At 54.8% G+C, this 13148-nt stretch overlaps 1 protein-coding gene across 1 annotated transcript in view; it reads right to left on the bottom strand.

Moving 5' to 3' along the window:
• PIK3R2 (phosphoinositide-3-kinase regulatory subunit 2) overlaps positions 1–12110 on the bottom strand; it is a 33327-nt gene extending 21217 nt beyond the window's left edge. Inside the window, exon 1 of the mRNA XM_039515339.1 lies at positions 12012–12110. The gene's annotated coding sequence lies outside the window, so the exon portion shown is untranslated. The remainder of the gene's footprint in view (positions 1–12011) is intronic.
• Positions 12111–13148: the final 1038 nt, after the last annotated feature.

Raw genomic sequence — 13148 nt, 5'->3', positions numbered from 1 at the left:
ACTCACATGGGACTTGTCCAGACACCAGCTGCCTCCAGCTTCCCCAAGACAACTCAGCTTCAGAGCCCAACAGGGTATCCCACATACCATCATGTGGCCGCAAGGGCACCCCGGGTATCTGGTGTCACCGGGGCAGGGGGGTGACACCTTTTTCCAAGCACCACACCCCATTTTCCCTTTGCTCTCAAAAACAGTGAACTCCACTCCAGCCCCAGAACGGCATCCGCCCTCTGCCCAAATCCAAGCGCTCTCCTGACACAGACAGGGCAGCTTTGGGAACCCCGGGAGAAAGAATTACAAACCACTTAGTTACTCACACCCACAGGCTCCATGTCAGCAAACGGACAAGACAGCTCTGTGTTACGCTCACCAGGACCCAGGAAATCACAAACCCTGAACAATATTGCTCTGGACTCTGGTGCAAGCCCCACTGAAAGCTGCCAGGGCTTTCGTTCTAACCCCGAGGGAACTGGCTTGAAGCCTTGGAGCACCCCTCTGCACGTGTGTGGGTCTCAGGGTGCTTTCCACAGACGGGGAGTTAACACAGCAGCTGAGTCCCAGGCGAGGACAGCTAGACAGAGGTTAAACAGCTTCCACAGGCCCAAGAACAAGTCAGCAGTAGAATCTCCACAGCCCGAATCTCTTGCAGAACGTCACAGAACATCTGTTCTCCCATTTGCATGATATTACCTGGAGCGCTCCAACATCACGTGCTGGGGAGGGAGCTCCAGGAGCCATCCCACAGGCTGTGGGCATACAGCTCAGAGACCCCATTTCTACCTTCTCCATGGCCCTCCCCACTTGCAGCATCAGACCTGTGGGGGCCACCAGGGTATGAACCAGACAGGGACCTGACCCACAAGGAGGGTAGGAACTCTGGGGGTAGGAAACGGCATGGTGACAGGCCATGAAAGAGACTGCAAACAAGGTGAGGGGGGAGAATGTCTGTAACCATGAGTTCACGTGTCTGGCAGCAATCTGCACTCTCCTCATGCTCAGCAAAGTGAAGGCTCCTCTCAGCCAGGAGCTGGGTACTTGCGGGTTCTGTTAGACTCAAAACCTGAACCAGGCTGACAAACTGCCACCCTCCCCAGCGATAACCCCACTGCATCACAGCAAGTGCAGCTGGGGGGAGGAGACTGCCCTTGTCAAAGCCTCCAACTCTACCCCCCATGGGAACTTGGGCGAATTCTTACGTAGCTGGTGCAGAGCTGAGGGTCTGGGACCCTCGAGTCCTGTCGTTCCCTCTCTTAATGTCTGGCCCCAAAGCCCTTTCCCGGCCTGCATGGCACAGTCCAGGATTTCACAGCCCCAAAGCTCTGCCGTAGTCTGATGCCCCTCAAGGGGCTCATGATGTTCCATGCAAACCCCAGCCATGCCATTGCCCAGGGGCAGGTCCTAGAAGCTGGTTCTTCCCTAGCTGTTGAGTTCTTTGACTGCAGGCTCAAAATTCACCAGTGGCCAAAGGTCACACAAAAGACGCACACTGCATCTATAGCTGGCCTCACGTCTGTCCCAGGAACCCAAACAAGGTTTCCACCACCGCCCACATCCAACCTCATCCTAAGAGCAGCTAGGCCGGGCTAATGCCAGAATGGAAAGTCCTTCCTCTGGGATCGTTAGTTCCATCCAAGGGATGCCTGCTGGCACCTCCCATTTCTCTCCCCATTGTGACCCCTCACATGGCAACCCAGTAAACCCTCGAGACATGGAGCCATGGGGCGGCATCCACAGCCCCCCCAAGACATGGGGCTACAGGGCAAGTCACCACACACTGTTTCATTACAAAGGAGCTGTCCTTTTCCAAACGAGGGGGCCTTCCGATTGGGTGAGGCTGGCCCTCTAAGCCAATCAAACCACAGATTGTCACAGGACCGACACCTCTCGCTCCAGAGAGGCACTCTGGGTTTGCCCTCCTGGGTATAATTCCCATCACTGGCCCCTTGGCATGGGTGTAGTGGTAGGACAGTGTGCCCCTGCAGCGGCTGGCTCTCTTAAGCCCCTAATGAGACCTCTCCTAAGGTCTCCTCAGCTCTGGCCTCACGGGCCACGTTATACCACGTCTCTATGGGCATGTTCTGAGCGCCCAATGGTGGGGGAGCCCTCGCTGCCGTCAGCCTGGGCGCTGGTGGTGACGGAGCCGCGCAGACCGGCCTTACTGCAAGGCTACCCTGATTTGTTCGGATCTGGCTTGTGATGGTAACCAGGGCTCCAAGTCCTGCCAGAGCTTTGGTGCCAAAACCTGCAACCCAGGAGACTGTGCATGCAGGTGGTGTGGGAGGGGACAACCCACTGCATGGAGGCAGCACTTCCTTTGGGTGCCAGGTTAACACCCAGGCTGCCGGCACACCACGAAGCAGCCCATCTCCAGGACTGCATTTTAAGCACAAGAGCCCAGAGCAGTGCAATAGCACAACCAGCCTGTGACACCCCAGTGTGTTTCCATCGTTGGCAGAAGGGGAAGAGCAGCTTCCCAGGGCACCGTGGCAGGCAGAGAGAGAGCCCTTGTGAGTCCCCGGGGTGCAGGGTATGGAGCTGCACAGCAGCATTTCAGTGGAGGATAGAGTGAACTTTCCCTCCCCTGTCAAAGTGCCTGCAGTGCCTATTCCCCTCTGGCCAGGGGTGGCTCTCACACACACAGAGTTCAACAGCACACAGAATATCTGAGTGCAGGCCCCCTGCCTGCGGCTTGATTCAAGGCCTCTGCCCAGCGAAGCCTGCAGTAATCCTGTAACTTTGGCTGCCCCTGTGAAACAGAGTGAATAGACAGCTTCCTTCCAGGCAGTGGGACCACAGCAGCTTTGTGAAGCGAGCAGCAGGTTGTAATCTGCACGGATTGACCGTGAGCTCTGTGGGCAGGACCATCCCGTACTATGTGTCTGAACAGCACCTGGCCCAACGAGGCCCCTACAGTGCTACTGCGATACAAGTGCAACCTGAATACACCAGAGTGAAATCCTCCTCTGAGCCCCGCGAGGCACTGGGAGGGTGGAAAGCCACTGTCCAGCCCCAGCTCCACCTGACTCCCATTAGGGCAGCTTCTGAGCACCTCACAATCTTCAAGGTATTTATCCGTGTCATTATCCGCAGGGCTCAGAGAGGCTTAGTCGACAGGGAATCTGGGGAAGAGCAGAGGTTGGAACCCAGGTCTCCCATGTCCTAGGGCATGAGCCCTAACCACAGCACCCTCCTTCCTCTCTGATTGAGCGGGCTACAGCATTCAAACAGTTAAAAATTGCCCCACTTTGCAAGAAATCCTAAGCTATAAAGAGTAGGATGGGAGCCGCTTTACAGCACCACTGAGAACTGCAAAAGCTCTGCCCTGTTTTGGATGCCAGAAGAACACACTGAATGTGAGCAAGCCGCTGGTATGGTGGAAGGAAAGGCAGATCTCAAACCACAGTGCTGCGGCCCAGGCAAGGGCACAGCGAGTTCATGCTGTCCTGGCACGGCAGCCGCCGAGCGGAACTCGCAACAGAGCCCTCACTTCCAGAACTTGGTCAGCTCCAGCCAGGAAAATATTACTTCATACTCCACAATATGAAGAAGGAGAGGATTAAATTCAGCTTTCTGCCCCTCTGAACTCTCCCTGATAGGGTGGGGGGCAGCCCAGGGGTCTGAGCAGCGCGGGGCAGCCACTGCATGCCAGGGAGGGCACAAGCTGCCAAGGAATGTGCCAGTGGAGGGCAAGTCCCAGCAGAGAACCCTGGAGCAGAATGAAGAACAGGCGCACTGGGGTTAGCGCCTCTCTTGCTAAGGGGGAACAAAGCACCTACACATCCCCAGGAATCCCAGCACAAAGCTTTAGACACAACAAAGCACCTTGCGTTCTTGTGGCCTCTATGCCCGAGTCAGGAGGAGACGGGGTGGGGGAGGGATAAGGGTGCCCCGTTTGGTTTTCGAAGGGGACCCAAGGAGGCAAACACCACCTGTGGTGCAAGGAGTCTCTCTGGACAGAGGATCCCACGGCTCCATGAGGGTAAGGTGTGGGGGTGCCATTAACCAGATGGCTTACTCGGACATCTTCCCTTCAGCCTGGGGATCTGCTCTTCCACAGTGGCGCTCTATCTAGGTTCCCGCCCCCCCAACGCCCTCCCACACGCACTCGGAAGGAGACCACGTTCTATGCTGCCTCCCCTCCACAGAGCCTCCGACAATAACACATTTGCTCAAATGCACAAGAGTAAAGCTCAACTGAATTCAGACATGGGCAACCCCCTTACCCGCCTGCTCTCTTGGCTCAGCCAACCCAGCCGTTTGAGCAGGGGGGCAGGTAAAACAAGCCTACATCTCCGGTGTCTGCGCCTGTCCTCTGCAGGGGAAACAGTTGTTCTACATCCCGCCACAAATCCAGGCAAGCAGCTCAACTGTGCACGCAGCAGCAACCGCAGATCAGGAAACCTTGGCGCCCAATGGAAAGCAGATGACAGAATTTGTGCTGGGGATGGGGCTTATGTGCCAAATCCCATAAACAGATATATGGAGGGAACCAGCAGCTCCAACGCTTGGGAGTGAAGTGCCAGAGCAGGGCAGTCAGCCAGGGATAGGGGCCATGCACACGCCTGTCCCAGGAGCAGGCCCTCAGCACGGAGGTGCTTTAACATTGTGTAAAGATAGTGATTGTTTTCCCTGGGGGATTTGGGGTTATCTCAGCCCCCCCAAAACCCATAGTCCCTAGAATCTCCCACTGACGTGGAGGTGGGAGTCTGTTCTGAACACATTCACTGACTGTCTCCATCACCACCAGGCTTCTCCTGGGGAACACATGGCCAGCCAGGAGCAGATGAGTAGCCACTCCGTGCCACAGCACAAGGGTCCCAAAGGGGAGGCCCTGCAAAAATTGCAGTTTTTGGGTTTGTTTTTTTAATTCCTGGCAATGTCCTGGGTGAACATCTGCATTTCAAGAGAAATGCATGGCCAGCAAGCCCCTGCTGCACTGCTGTGATTGTCCCATAGCAGGTAGGCTGAAGTGGGCATCCCCGCTTCTGCTGGGGCGGCTAGTGGGGTGATCCCATCGTGGAAGGGGCAGGCCAGGAAAGGAGTCTGACTCGCTCCACACTGAACCTCAGCCCAGACTGCCACTGCTGCTTCCTGTCCAGCCAGAGGGGTGGGCCTGACACCACAGTGATGAGGAGCCTGGTCACCACAGGCCGCAGCAGGCCAGGGGAGACACTGCAGCAGCTGAGACCAGGATCCTCTGCTTAGAGAGGGTCTAGCCCATTCTGCAACCCTGACCACCAGGCCAGGGTCTCCTCATGCCCCAATACCCTCACCTCCAGAATGGCCAGTCCCAAACCCCCAACAGCTGATGGAGCAACTCCACTTGATGATTCCCTGTTCTGTTCACTTCCTCTGGGGCACCTGGCATTGGCCACTGTCGGGAGACAGGATACTGGGCTGGATGGACCTTTGGTCTGACCCAGTGTGGCCGTTCTTATGTTCTCCTGGCCACCGCATAGAGTATGGGCTCCCAGATCTGGGTACCAAAGCTCAACTTCCCGTCACTCCCCCGCTTCACCAAGCCAGTCAGGGGCGGGCAGGCAGTCTCCAGCTCCTCAGGGCCCGAACTCCCCACCCAAACCCCAAGCGGGGCGGAGGGGGGGCGCTATAACAATACTTGATAAAACAAACACATTTGGATTTTTTTTAATTAGTTTTTATTTAAACATTTTTCTTTAAAAATGTATCTGTTTAATGTTAAATTTGAAACTATGAAAACCTATGTTAAGGCCTAAACTTCCTGTAATCTCCTAAAACCTTTTAAACAAAACACACAATACTGTGTCAATGAGCCCCATCTCCAGCGGTAAGGAGTAAAGGGTGCTGCTGCTCTTTTAATTACAGAATTGCAGGAAAACATCTAGCTGTTCAGGTCAGCTGAAGCTAGGTATTGTAAATGTCACAATCCTAGAACTGGAAGGGACCTTAAGAGGTCATCTAGTCCAGTCCTCTGCACTCAAGGCAGAATTAAGTATTATCTAGCCCATCACTGACAGGTGTTTGGCCAACCTGCTAGACGGAGATTCCACAACCTCCCTAGGCAATTTATTCCAATGCTTAACCACTCTGACAGTTAGGAAGTTTTTCCTAATGTCCAGCCTAAACTGCCCTTGCTGCAATTTAAGCCATTGCTTCTTGTTCTTCTTAACCTCTGAGGATAGGATAATTTTTCTCCCTCCTCCTTGTAACTACCTTGAAAATGTATGTCCCCTCTCAGTCTTCTCTTCTCCAGACTGAAAAAATTGGGTTTGTTTAATCTTCCCCCACAAGTCATGTTTTCTAGACCTTTAATCATTTTTGTTGCTCTTCTGTGGACTTTCTCCAACTTGTCCACATCCTTCCTGAACTGTAGCACTCAGAACTGGACACAATACTCCAGTTGAGGCCTAATCAGCAAAGAGTAGAGCGGAAGAATTACTCCTCATGTCTTGCTTACAATACTCCTGCTAATACATCCCAGAATGATGTTTGCTTTTTTTTGCAACGGTGTTACACTGTTGACCCATATTTAGCTTGTGATCCACTATGATCTCTAGATCGCTCTACCCCAATACTCCTTCCTAGGCAGTCATTTCTCATTTTGTATGTGTGCAACTGATTGTTCCTTCCTAAGTGGAGTACTTTGCATTTGTCCTTATTGAATTTCATCCTATTTACTTCAGACCACTTCTCCAGTTTGTCCAGATCATTTTGAATTTTAATCCTGTCCTCCAAAGCACTTGCAACTCATCCCAGCTTGGTATCACCCACAAACTTTAGAAGTGTACTCTCTGTGCTATTATCTAAATCACTGATGAAGATATTGAACAGAACCTGACCCAGAACAATGTCACGTGCTGCGGTATGTATCTGTATTATTTTCGGTCACTACAATGGCATGAGAGCTGGTATGTACATCTTCCCGTTGGGAGCACTTCCAGTTTGTTGTGTGGAAAAGCTTTTGCACCTCAATTCCTTTGGGAGTCAGGTTAGCTAGCAAGTGCCCTGAGGGCATTGTCTGCAGTTGGACTAGTTCCTTCAAAGCTGGGAAACCAACTGGGAGCTGAAGCAGCAGGAGAACTTGTTTCCCCCTCGATTCCAGTCTAGGACTGAAAACTAAGTGGGAGAGGAGCTCTATTCATTCTAAACACTTGACGGTCACGGGGCCACATTTTCAAAGGTCTTTAGGCACCAAAATTCCACCAGGCACCTAAGCAGACTCACTCCCATTGCTCTCGGGAGGGACCATCTTTTCATTGTCTGTACAGCAACCAGAGCCCTGATGGGGGCCTCCAGATGGTACTGCAACACAGACAAACAATAACTGCCTTAATGACAACATGCCAAACCGCCCAGTGCTCCCTTCCCCACTACTGCACCAGGCACTGGCTCAGTACTGACTCACAGACACCACTTCTGGGTTTCCCTTGGAGGTCTCTCATCCAAGTCCCAACCAGGCATTACCCTGTTTAGCTTGATACTGGATGAGATCATAGCATGAGGGTGAGGTTCCAGGGAAGCCTCGCTGGAAAGAGCCCGTTTATAGGAGAGTTTGAGCAAGACGGGACATGACAGCAGACACTCTGGGATGGGCACAGCGTGAGGAAGGGATTGACTTAAGTGAAAGTGAGAAGTGTACTGGGGAGTATCTGCACAACCAGGAGGAAGCTGGAATACACTCCATTACTGGCTCTCACCACAGACAAGTGGGAACTGAAAGGCGAACGTTGTTTGAGGCTCTCCAGTTTCTTGGCAGGTGACAGTCATGACCCTCCCAGGCATGCTGGGGGCCTCCTTGGTCCCCCGTGACATGAAATACACCCAGGTCCAGGATTACTGGCCTTCGCAGTGAGCACTCCTTGCCAGGAACCACAAGCGCCTCTTCCTCTGGATGCCTTTGTTGTGTGTGGGCTGCAGTCCCGCCCCGCTGGCTGCTTTCACATAATCTCTCACCAGAGACTATTAGTACCTTCGCTGCAAAAACTGGTGTGTGCTTCGCTCGGGTTAAACTAGCAGCAATTTGGCTTTTAACTCAGATTAGCTGCTCGAATGAAAGCCTGTAAGGGAGCTAGGGTTGAACTCAAGCTACTAACCCGAGTTAGGAACACACCTTTCATTTGCAATGATGACATACTCCTAGACCAAGTTTTCTGAACCTGGCTGCCTCCTCCTGCCAACAGCATGGACACAAAGGACCCCCCACCAGTGTCCTGTCCACGACTGTTACTCTGTGTGCATGCTAAGGGGAGGCTGCTTTCTGCTTGACCTCTGCAGTGTTACCAAGTAAATGTTTGCTTTGTTACTGAAGCCGTGGGTGTGAAGGGGTATCTGAAATGTTTGGAAGGGAATAAAAAAAGAAGTGCCCCATGCTAGAACTGTCCCATTGCTCAGTTACCCCTTAATTTGGATCCCTGAGTAGCCAGAGTAAATCACCCCCATTTTAGAAGCATCTTCTTTGCATGTTTGGTTTCCTGGAAGACCTAATTTCAGAAGTAAAACACTAACTGTATTTTGGACATGTCACTCGTCATCTACAATTCCAAAGCCAATAAGAAAATCTTTCAACAGGTTTTAGTCACGCTTTCAGCCGAGACATTTGCTGGGAATAATGTTATTTGTTCCCTGAAATATTTGGAATTATGCACAAGTTACAGAGCTGAGGGAGCTACAGTCTAACTCAGAGTTCACTTTTCCCTTCCCAGCTTATCTCCCATTACTCAAGTCACATCAGCTTCAGGCAGCAGCTCCAGATTCTCTCTCAGGAACTAAGGGAGCCTCCAATATGATAAATATTTTCCACTGGAAACATGCATCAATTCCTCAACTGAGGCACTGAGGCAGCCGGGTCCATTCTTCACTGGATTCCATTTGACTTGTGGCTTCTCTCCCAATCCAGAGTTTTTGGTCCAACAAGAGTTGGCTGAGGGAAGACAGATTTTTTCCCATTCTAAGAGCCAAGTTGATGAATGTTGTTCTGAGTTCAAAATAAGGGGTTTGCAGTAATTACCCTTAGAAGTGCCCAAGATGCATGTATCTTAAGAAATGAGAGCTGGGGACACAGTCATGGCTACTTTGAGTTCCATAGCAGGATCTGAGAGCAAGTCCAACAGGTCAGAGTACAAATAGATAATTGCGGAAGAAACCAAACCACCACCTGACCTTTCCTACATCCTGGGGATATTAGTGACTGCAGCATGGGCTAACACACCACTTTACCCTCCCATGTTAAACTTGGGGGGGGGGGGATGAAGAGGGGGGGAAGAGCAGAAAAGAAATTATTTAGGCTGTATTTACTCAGCTGTCTTCGTTCTCTGCTATTGCAGCAAGAGTCACAGAGTGAAATCCCTGGTGGTTCTGAGAATTGCTCTAAAAATAAAAGAAATAATGCTGTATATATTACCGGGGGAGCAGAGGAGGCCGCTATTCCATTCCTGTCAGTAGAAAGGCTGTTTAGCATCCAAAGGAGACAGTGTCAGCATTAAAGGTAAGCAAGCAGACATATCATTTCAGGGTACTTACACCGCCTCACTTTTGGGGAGCTCATTTTGGGGCAGTGATTGAAGGGCCTTAGTTAGCCAAATCCCACGCATCTCCACAAGATTTTATTCCCCACCTCAGTGTTAAACATCAGCCTTGGGAGTCAGTGGACACAGAAGAAAGTTCCTCCCAAAGAGAATGAGAGCGTCCCTGCAATCTGATAAATGAAACTGCAAAATATACTGTAAACAGGTCAGAATCGCTGCAGGTCTGCCCCTGTCTTTTAGAAGGCATATATATATGATGTATAGATTGGGACTTCAGAGTGTTACATGGGGAATACAACTGCTTGGGTTTAGAGTAAGAGAAATTGCTACATTTCTCATCCTTTTGTATCAGTCTTCCAGCTGCAAGGAGTTTAAGACGTGTTCATCAGTAGCCATCCATATCAAAGCATTAATTCCTTCCACCAACTTCCTGGGCTCAGCTTTCATTTTACAAAATCATTTCAAGTCAGTCCCAGTACTTCTGGGTAGCACACACAAAATGGCCCAGCTTCCTAAAACAAACAGATGGGGAGAGAGGCGCCCCACTCCCAGCCCGGCCGTTATTCCCATTTTTTAAAAACGTTAAACTTTCCAAACAGACATGACTGAGAAACCAAGCCAGGCAGTCATTAATACACAGGAGGCCAGGCTACAGCTGACAAGCCAAAGAAAGAGAGGCTTTCTGCCTGGAGACCCCCCAGAATGAGTGAATTCCTATCATCAGGCTCCAGGATTCTGCCATCTGCAAAGAAGATGCCCACAATCCCCTGACACAAAGGGTTAAAGCCAGCCTCTAAAATGGCAACGAAAATCAGAAAGAGCTGCAAGCATCAATCTCCATGTAGTCTGCATGGAGAGGCCATTTAGCTCAGCTAGGATCCCCCACACCACACCAGGCCTCTACAGGCAAATGTCACTGCCCGCTCCATCAACTTTCTCTCTAGAGCCACAATGGGCCATGCCAAGACTCCACCACACCCATTTGCTTGTCTGTCAGATCCCCATACTCTGTTTGGTGCATTGGACCCTAAGCCCCAGCAGGGTTTCTCTCTTTTCAAATCTGCACAGGGCCCAGCCCAGTGGGGTCCAGATCCCAGCCAGGCTCTTGGGCACCACTCACACCTCTCCTGGGCAGCGCTCCAAGTTCACTTTACAGCCATTTCAAATCCACTCCATGCTAAGAGCCTGCCTGTCCCCAGCCAGAGCCTGGAACAAGCTTCAGAAACCCCTCCACACACACTGCCTCTCAGGGCCAGGTTCCTGACTGCCAGGCTCAGCCAAGACACACTCCATGGTTTCTGAGGAAGTCAAAAGCCAGGCAGATGGAGTCAACATGAGTTTGGGGTTTTACATCCAAGATCCCCCTGTAACCAACCACCCCAGCCTACCCTGCACCCACAGCCATCAGACAGCAGCCGGGAAGGTCCTGCAGCCCCCTCCTCAGGCACACTGAGAATGGCCCCAGGAGGGGAGAGCATTATCACCCAGGACACATCTTCCTCTGAATGCTGGGGGCACTTGCACTCCTCTGGGGTGGCTGCAACGCATCCAGCACCCCCATGCACCGGGAGCCCAATGAGGACAGCAGTCACCTTATACCATCCTACCCCTCCACCCACTCCATGAGATGGGCTGGCATAATGCATGCACTCAATCCCTGAAGCGTTGGGGTGCAACACACCCAGCTGTACTCACCTCACCCTGGGGTGGGGGATTCAATGGACAAAGCCTCTCCCCCCACCGTCCCACCCCGAGATGGGAGGCTGCAATGCACACAGCCCCCCCTCCCGGCTCACCTTCCCCCCACCTCCCTGGGGCTGGGGGGTACAATGCACACAGCCCCCCCCCGCAGCTCACCTTTCCTCACCTCCCTGGGGCTGGGGGGTACAATGCACACAGCCTACCCCCCCCCGCTCACCTCCCCAGGGCTGGGGGGTACAATGCACACAGCCGCCCCCCCTGCTCACCTCCCCCCCTCCTCCCTGGGGCTGGGGGGGGTACAATGCACACAGCCTCCCCCCCCGCTCACCTCCCCGGGGCTGGGGGGGCCACAGTGCACAGCCTCCCCGCTCACCTCCCCGGGGCTGGGGGGGGGCCACAGTGCACACAGCCTGCCCCCCCCGCCCGCTCACCTCCCCGGGGCTGGGGGGGGCACAGTGCACACAGCCTCCCCCCCCGCTCACCTCCCCGGGGCTGGGGGGGGCACAATGCACACAGCCTGCTCCCCCCCCGCTCACCTCCCCGGGGCTGGGGAGGGGGGCACAGTGCACACCGCCTCCCCCCCCGCTCACCTCCCCGGGGCTGGGGGGGGCACAGTGCACACAGCCTGCTCCCCCCCCGCTCACCTCCCCGGGGCTGGGGGGGGCACAGTGCACACAGCCTCCCCCCCCCGCTCACCTCCCCGGGGCTGGGGGGGTACAGTGCACACAGCCCCCCCCCGCCCCGGCTGGGGCACGTGCCGCCTGCCAGCCACGCTCCGACAGTCCCACAAACCGGGCCGCGACCCACCTCTCCGCCGGCGCCAGCCCCATCCGCCCCGCCGCAGCCCCGCGTCCCTCCCGCCTCAGCCAGGCAGCGGCGAGCTCGGCGAGCTCCCCTCGCCCCGCCTCTCCCCGCCAGGCGGAAACAGCCGAGGCGCAGCGGAACGACCCGAGCCCCCTCCCGAAAACCCGCGAGCGAAGGCGGAGACACCCGAAGCCATCTGAGGGCCCTCGGCGGCTCCGGGGACACCCGAGCGCAGAGAGGCGATAACCCCGCCCCCTTCCCGAGCCTACGGGGGATAACGGCGACTCCCGAGCAGGGACGGAAACACCCGAGTCCGCCCCCACACAACCCGCCATTACGTCACATCCATTTTTTTATGTTTATTTTAATGAAACGGGAAGGATGTTGTTGTTGCCCCCAAATTATACCCGGGTGGATCCGCCCCCCACGCCGGGACAGATTCCCCAGCAGCGCCCCCACCCAGGGCAACGAGTCCCTCAGCAGTGCCAAGGACAGCGCCCCCCCCCGGCCGCTCTCCTCCGTTACTCCCCCACCCCGCCCCTCACAGCCCCCCTCCCCCCCGGGCGCTCCCCTCAGTGACTCCCCACCCCGCCCTCACAGCCCCCTCCCCCGGCCGCTCCCCTCAGTGACTCCCCACCCCGCCCCTCACAGCCTCCCCCGGCCGCTCCCCTCAGTGACTCCCCCGCCCCTCACAGCCCCCGCCGCTCCCCTCAGTGACTCCCCGCCCCTCACAGCCCCCTCCCCCGGCCGCTCCCTCAGTGACTCCCCACCCCGCCCCTCACAGCCCCCAGCGACTCCCCGCCCCTCACAGCCCCCGGCCGCTCCCCTCAGTGACTCCCCTGCCCCTCATAGCCCCCTCTCCCCGGCCGCCCCCAGCGACTCCCCACCCCGCCCCTCACAGCCCCCGGCCGCTCCCCTCAGTGACTGCCCACCCTCAGAGCCCCCTTCCCACCGCTCCCTCAGTGACCCCCACCCTGCTCCCCTCAGTGACCCTCCGGCCATTCCTCAGAGCCCCCACCTTGTGACCCCCAGTGTCCATCCCTCAGAGCCCCCTCCTGGTGAAATGGTGTTTCCTAATATCCTAGACCAACCCCCCTGCAACTTGAGCCCATTGCTCCTTGTTCTGTCATCCACCACCAC

Source organism: Mauremys reevesii, linkage group 26, assembly GCF_016161935.1.
Source record: "Mauremys reevesii isolate NIE-2019 linkage group 26, ASM1616193v1, whole genome shotgun sequence".
NCBI lineage: Eukaryota > Metazoa > Chordata > Testudines > Geoemydidae > Mauremys > Mauremys reevesii.
This window is presented reverse-complemented; position numbering and strand designations above follow the sequence as displayed.